Source organism: Atractosteus spatula, chromosome 5 (assembly GCF_055471065.1).
Source record: "Atractosteus spatula isolate fAtrSpa1 chromosome 5, fAtrSpa1.hap1, whole genome shotgun sequence".
Lineage (NCBI taxonomy): Eukaryota > Metazoa > Chordata > Actinopteri > Semionotiformes > Lepisosteidae > Atractosteus > Atractosteus spatula.
The window spans coordinates 65619064-65626430 of record NC_142710.1 but is presented as its reverse complement, the minus strand read 5'-3'; positions in this window follow the sequence as shown (position 1 = coordinate 65626430).

Sequence of the window (7367 nt, the reverse complement as noted above, 5' to 3'; positions counted from 1 at the left end):
AGTGAGGGGCTGAGAGGTGGAGAGGAGCTGGGGATTGGGACAGAGGGAAGGAGAAAGAGAGGGAGACAGAGGGAAGAGATAGAAAATACGTGTATAAAGAGAGAGAGAGAGAGGAGAGAGAAGCAGAGATGTGTCAGTGTAAGAGGAGACAGAGGGGGAGCTACCAGGAGAGTCAGAGACGAAGAGATTGAGGGATTTTATCCAGGGGATTTCAGATGCTCTGGCCTGTCTGCCCGTGACCAGCCCTGGTCTGTACGCGTGTGTGTCTGTGTCTACACTGTGTGTGCAGCGTGCCCACGTGTGGCTGTCCACTGGCGAAGGAGAGCAGGCCGGTGACTCAGTCTGGGGCACCTGGGATCTTACCTGTCTCAGGTGAGCTCACCTGTCTGTGTCGTCAAGCTCTCCCTGCCGTGACATCAGCCCTGACCATGGCTCTCACTCCTGAGTCAGGGACTTACGCCGGTCGACGCACCTGGCGGTCAGCGGTCCCTTTCCCTCCCACGTCAGGCGTGCCGAATAAACTTTGCACATGCTCGGTGCGTCATAAAGTGAAAAGCTATCCTGTAAAACCCAACGGAAAGACCTGTGAACATTGTGGCTATTATATAACTAACCCAGTGAGCAAGAGACGATCTGCTATTTCTGGACTCGTATTTAAACACCGGGAAGGCCAGGGACCCGATACAGGTATTCCAAGTCCTCCAGGGCATCGAGAGAGTCAACCCAGCACACATCGACAGAGCACACCAGTGGAAACCTAGTTTATCACAGAGAGAGGGACGCGTGACTCTCTCTCCCACAGCACAGAGTTGTGGGAGTGTGGAACAAGCTGCACATCCGTGCTGCTGAAGCTGGTGGTTCCTGGTTTCATTTCAAGAAACAGCTGGAAGAGATTCTGGGATCAATTCGCTGCTCACTTCTTGATGGGCCAGCGGGGCTGACCGGCCCCCCTCGGCCGTACACTTCCTTACGCGCTTCTTGTGCTCCTGGCCCCACCAAGGGGGACCACTGTATTTCACTAGCCCCCCCAGGTGACCCGCAGCACTGGCCTGCTGTCCTGGCAGCTCGGCAGGTAGAGTTTAGAACGGCAGTACCTGAGCCAGGTGAGGAAACTCCAGCCTGCCTCTCCGGTCCAGTTACACTGCAGGCAGGTAAGACTATAGCTGTCACGGAGAGGTAGGAGCACAGGTTACTGTGACAGGTTAGGGTTGTCGGTATATTACCTGCAATATATATTACTTGTATTAAACATGAGCTGTAATATACCTGCAGCCACTTCGGAGAGACAGAACTCCAGTTACACCTTCGAGACAGAACTGCAGCTATTCCTCTCTGTGCTGCCTTTCCAAATTTCAAATGGCGAGCTGTCTACTGACGTAGGGCCAACAGCGGGAGCTACATGAAAGTTCATTTAAAAATAAGAACAGGAGAACGTTCTTTACACAAGGGGACAGGGGAGTGTGTAAGAAATGATCAGAACCCAGACGTGGTGTTGGAGCCAATACTCCTCTTCGTTTGTTCCCTGTCTTATGTTCTTATGACAATATGGACCTGTGTGTGTAGTCCTCTGTGGCCCACCTGTCGGAGCCAATGAGAACCAGATCTCGCCCTCCTCGGACACGCCCACCTGTCGGAGCCAATGAGAACCAGATCTCGCTCTCCTCGGACACGCCCACCTGTCGGAGCCAATGAGAACCAGATCTCGCTCTCCATTGCCCCGCCCACTTGCCAAAGCTATTGGTTATTGGACTTGCTGCCAGCTCCACCATTCCTTTGCAGGAGAGTGAGGGCTGATGGGATGAGTGGCACTTCTTTCACTGGCAACACGCTTGCCCCAAGGGGATCCCAGCCATCTTTATTGGCCCATAAGCTTCTTGTTGTCCCAAGCCTGGTCCAATGACAGGGACAGCCCCGGCTTGAGACAGCAACATCTGAACTACAGGCCTCCTCCGCGCTGTGGGCTGCACCAGACTGTGTGCAGCACCAGTAATGGCCCATTACGCACGGCAGACTGCCAGTGTTACCCCGCCAGACGGAATGAGTCACCTGGCCCAGGTGTGAGTGAGGTCAGGTGTGCAGCCTGATTCCTGGGATCGGGAGGGCGGTTTGGTTAGCCTGGGGAGAGCTGGAGCAGCGTCACTCATGCAGGAGGCAGGAGAAATTATCTGTCTCAGGTGGAAGTTGCTATAATCACCGGGATCTAAAGTCCCCGGAGACTCCCTGTGGGGGCAGGCTGGAGGTGCAGCGATTAACCCGGATTCAGGGAGCCAGGCTGGGGATTGACCGGTCTCAGAGTGGAAAACGGGAGAGACAGAGAAACAGGCCCTGCGGCTGAAACTGTCACCCCAAACCTCAGCCTTTAATGCCTGATTCCCTCTCACGCCAGCACTGTCATCAGCGCTGACAGTAATAACTAGGTATAGACTCTGATCAGAGCTTCCCAGAGCTGCAAGATAAACTGTGTGCTCTTACACACGGGCTGTACATGCAGGTGCTCTGCTGTGGCTGGAACAGTGTACCAACAGTTGACCAGCAGCAGCAGTAACAGAACGGAATTATCAGCAGCGCCTGGGCAGTTAGTCGGCAGTAGTATAGCAATGTAAAACAGCAGCTGCAGTATTGGCAGAAGCAGCGCTAGTGACACGTTGTAGGAGCAGTAGTAGCTGTGTCAATAACAGTAGTGCCACCAGGAACAGTAGTGGCTGTGCTAGCAGTTGCAGTAGCATCAGGAACAGTAGTACCAGTAGCTGTAGTAACAGCAGGAACAGTAGTACCAGTAGCAGTAGTAACAGCAGGAGCAAGTACATTAGCAGTAGAAACTGCAGTATCAGAGACTGTAACAGGAGCAGCAGTAATAGCAACAGCTCAGTCCCAGACTCCAGTGTATCTGCCACTGTGCCCACAGCAGTGAGTCTCCAGTGTCTCCCACTATGCCCACAGCAGTCTGAGCCCCACCATGGCGCTCAGCTCACCCAGAACAGCTTCACCCTGTGATCCTGTGGCTCTGTGGTTTCTCTGAGTTTTCATTTTCTGATTGGCACCCTTCTCCTTTCGTTCGTTTATGGCCTGCAATTAACCTCCGCTGTGATCACTAATTAAATCAAAAGAAACCCCATAATTGACGAACAAAGGCAGAATTAACCTGCCCCCTAATTACAGCAGAGTGCAGCTCAGGTGGAGCCTGTCCTGTGTCATTTCTGCCAGCTCATGATTTGCACCAGGACAGGTCTGTGCCAGACGTCACCCCGAGACCTGATGACGGGCGAGTTTGGGGTTTAAGGCTGAGCCGGGATGATAGCAGGACTTCAGAATCTTTCTGCTCCAGCATGAAATGTTTTTTTTTTAACTCCTGTTAAACATCAGAAAAAAAATCCAGTAACAAACTGACAGAAGATCTTTAGTGAACAAGAAACATGATCGAGAGTTAGTGTTTGTCATGAATTTGTTGTGCATTATGGGATACGTAGATATGAATTAACATTGGCCATCTCACAACACAAGAAAGAAACTCTAACTCTCAGCAGAACCATTTTTCTCCAGCAGGAGAGCCGTGGTGAAGGCGATACAGAGGTGCCCAGCGTGGACCAGCCTGAAGGCCCTGGGTTCGAGTCTCCCCTGCAGACAGTTCTGTGTTTTGATGACAGGGGGTACTTCACCCCTCTGAAGCTGAGTACAGATCTGATGATGCAACAGGCTGGTATTTCGTTGGCGACGTCATCTGACACCGTTTTGAAATGTCAACAACAACAATAACAACAACAACAGCAGCGACAATAACTGAATTAATCGAGGAATGAAAAGGGGTTTGGATGCACTTGACCGTGGAAATGCTGTACACATCGTTTCCTTCATGATGTGTGGGCTGATACACTCCACTCTCACACAATGGACCTTCTCACTCAGCTCCATGGTGAATTATGAATAATTCACATTCTGTTCTTTATCTTTTGTATTGTAGCATTGTGCACTGAATTAATTGAAAAAAGATTAAACCTACTGACACTGTTTCTGGGTCTGTATTGTCATCTGGCTTTGCAAAAGAAGGGAAGACTCATGAATTAATCATGAGGATGAGGGAAATAACAGCATTTTGCTGGACAGAAGAAGAGAGGCAGGGGACAGGGGAAAGTCAGGGCTACAGAGAGAAAAACGTGGGCGCATGGAAAATGTGACCCAGTCCCTTTCTGGAAGCATCTGAGTGGGTTTCCATGAAGGCACCAGAGAGAGACTGAGTGGCCACCGCAGTGTAGACCGCCAGCCATCCAACCAGACAGCTACAGCAAACACCCGCTCACCTGTCTACAAGTCACAACTTCACCCACCACCCTCCACCTCACCGAGGAGCACAGCGAGCTGACAATGGACCTCCTCACCAATCACCCCTTCGCGCAAGGAGCTCCACATCCCATCATCACACAAACAACCAGTAGAAACAGACACTGGCCCCTCAGAGACCCACACATTGACCTGCCAAGCAGCAGGCATCCAACTGAGACGTGGGCACACTAACATACCCATCAACTCACCAAACAAAGCCAACAGTGAGCTAGCCAGCCAGCAGCCTGGCTGACAAACAGCCTGACCCACGCTCTGCGGAGTCGCAGGTGAGGGATTTACCCTCCTCTCGTCCTGTCTGCCCCTAGCTCTCTCCATCACCCCTGCCCTCTGTCTCTCAGCTCTCTCCCCTGCCCGGTGTGGGAACCGGCCTGGCCCTTGCCAGCCGGGAGAGGGACAGACTGGCAGCCCCATGAGGGACGGGCATGGCGTCTGGCGTCTGGCGTCGGCGTAGAGTCTGCGTCTGCCACGTGTGCTCCCGCGAACTCTGCCCTACGCCCTCCTCGGCCTGGATTTATAAATCACCGGCTTCTATAACAAGAGCCTCCGGATCAAAGGCTGGGAAGGTGGGGCTCCCTGGCGCGGCACAGAGGCACGACGCTGTTCAGGAGCTCCCTGTCGCCCGCGGGCCCCACGCTGCCGTTCAGAAACGGCTCACCGGATCTTCTCCTTCCGCTGTCTCACTCCCTCCTGCCCGTCTCTGTCTCCGTCCCGTGATTCCGCTGGGCACCGGACCCTTCGACAGGGCGGTGTCGCTCTCCTCACCTCTGTGCCACACGATGTTCCCCCCTCCCTGTCTCGCTGCACACTCGAGGGCTGGGCTGATCGCTGGGTCTGGACAGCCTGCCCAGAGACCGTCCGTCCGTCTGTCAGTGTGTGTGTGTCGTTCTGTCAGTGTGTCTCTGTCCTTCTGTTTGTCAGTGTGTGTGTGTCCTTCTGTCAGCAACCATAATTGTACCTACAAATGTATCTTCAACTGCAACCATAACTGTAACTGTAACTAGACCACTGAAGGGCGAAGCTGTGTTTACAGGACACAACACTCTCCTAACTGGCAACTATCAGCGTCAGAGAGAAATAAACAGGTAGCAGCCCATGTGTACTGTAAACAGCCAGGCTCACAAACAGCAATTACTGCCCCCTGACAGGCAGGGGAAGGGGGGACAGACACAAGGGAGGGACAGATTAAGTGAGAGAATGAGAGAGGGGAACCAGGCGTGACAGACCCAGGAACATATCAACCCACACGTGAGGGCTGATCTCATGACTTTACTATTTCAAAGGACAAGCTTTGTTCACACTGAAGGGCGAGGCTGTGTACAGTGACAGACACCCCCCTTCTGCAGATCTGTTCCACCTCGGCCTGCGGCCAGGAGACTGCCCGTGGACCAAGCAGGTCGAGCCAGACCCGTCCCACCACATCAAAACAAACATTCTCAAAGCGTCCTGCTCCTGGATGTTGCTGTCCCTGGGGAATCGCGTTCGGGTGCAACAGCCCACTTACCTGAGTGGCCACACAAGTTGTTCTTTCCCCTGAACTGAGTGCAGATCCCAAGAAAACCCTGTCACTCAGGGAAACTCACAGATCCTCACAGGAGCCTCACAGGAACGAGTCACTTGAACTCCTCTCGAACCCCTGTCTGGGGGGACACAACCCAGACAGCTTTGTGAGTCACCATAAAATCACCAGTTTCTAAAGACAGATCGCTGAAACTGGTGAGGCATAAAATTAAATTCGGCTATACTGCAATGAAGTTAAATTCCGATTCGATTTAGGACCAAAGTCCTCTTCACAGCCCAGGGCCCGTTTCCATTAACAGCCGATGTTTAAAAACACCTGACTGGGCTGCAGCCCCCCCACCATCAACACACTACGGAACTAGCAGACCTTCTTCCCGGTCTTCAACGAGCAAGTTCCAGATGCCTAGACTCTCTTCCCAGTCCTGAGAGTGTCTCCTCTTAATCTCCCACTGACAGGCTGCTCTCCCGTTCCCAGTCCTGAGTGTCTCCTCTTAATCTCCCACAGACAGGCTGCTCTCCCGTTCCCAGTCCTGAGAGTGTCTCCTCTTAATCTCCCACTGACAGGCTGCTCTCCCGTTCCCAGTCCTGAGAGTGTCTCCTCTTAATCTCCCACTGACAGGCTGCTCTCCCGTTCCCAGTCCTGAGAGTGTCTCCTCTTAATCTCCCACAGACAGGCTGCTCTCCCGTTCCCAGTCCTGAGAGTGTCTCCTCTTAATCTCCCACTGACAGGCTGCTCTCCCGTTCCCAGTCCTGAGAGTGTCTCCTCTTAATCTCCCACTGACAGGCTGCTCTCCTGTTCCCAGTCCTGAGTGTCTCCTGCTATGCTAGGTTGATTTTGTCAGCCCCTCCTAGGACTCTGAATACTTGTAGATCATGTGATTCTCACATCATAATCTCTTACTTTTAAAACCCAAAGAGATTCACTTCCTTTCACAGGCCAGGAATCACAGCTTTCTTGACCTGGTTCTGCTCTCAAGTTGAGCAAAGCTCTTTGAGTAATGGAGCAACCTGTATCATCCAAAATATTTTAAAGACAGTGAGATTGTTGGGCTTTGCTCATGCCTGTCCTCAGAAAGTTGCTTATCTGGCCGACGGCCACAGGATGTTGGGGCCTGTCGCCGGCGCACAGGACACAGCTCGGGCCAGGAAACAGAATGTGGACCAGGGCAGGAATCAGAACCAGGTCTGTGAACCTCATCTGCACCTCTTTACAGCACCTAGAAGGACATGGCCAGGACTGGTTTCCAGCTAAACCCAGTAATTCCAAGGAGCGATACAGAAAGACTTAACTGAAGCACAGAAATCTGTCCTGGCTGCTGTCAGGAGATGGGGTTTGGAGATGGGGTTATTCTGCAATGTTTACATACCTGAGCAGAAGGGGTGTATCAGGTGCTGGCGTGCCCCAGTTGCGGGCGAGCTCTGCACGGCTGTGAGCGGACTACGGCACGAGGGCAAGGTGTCACAATGCGCTGTAGAGTTATTTATAGCTGTCCAGCCCTGACTCACAGATA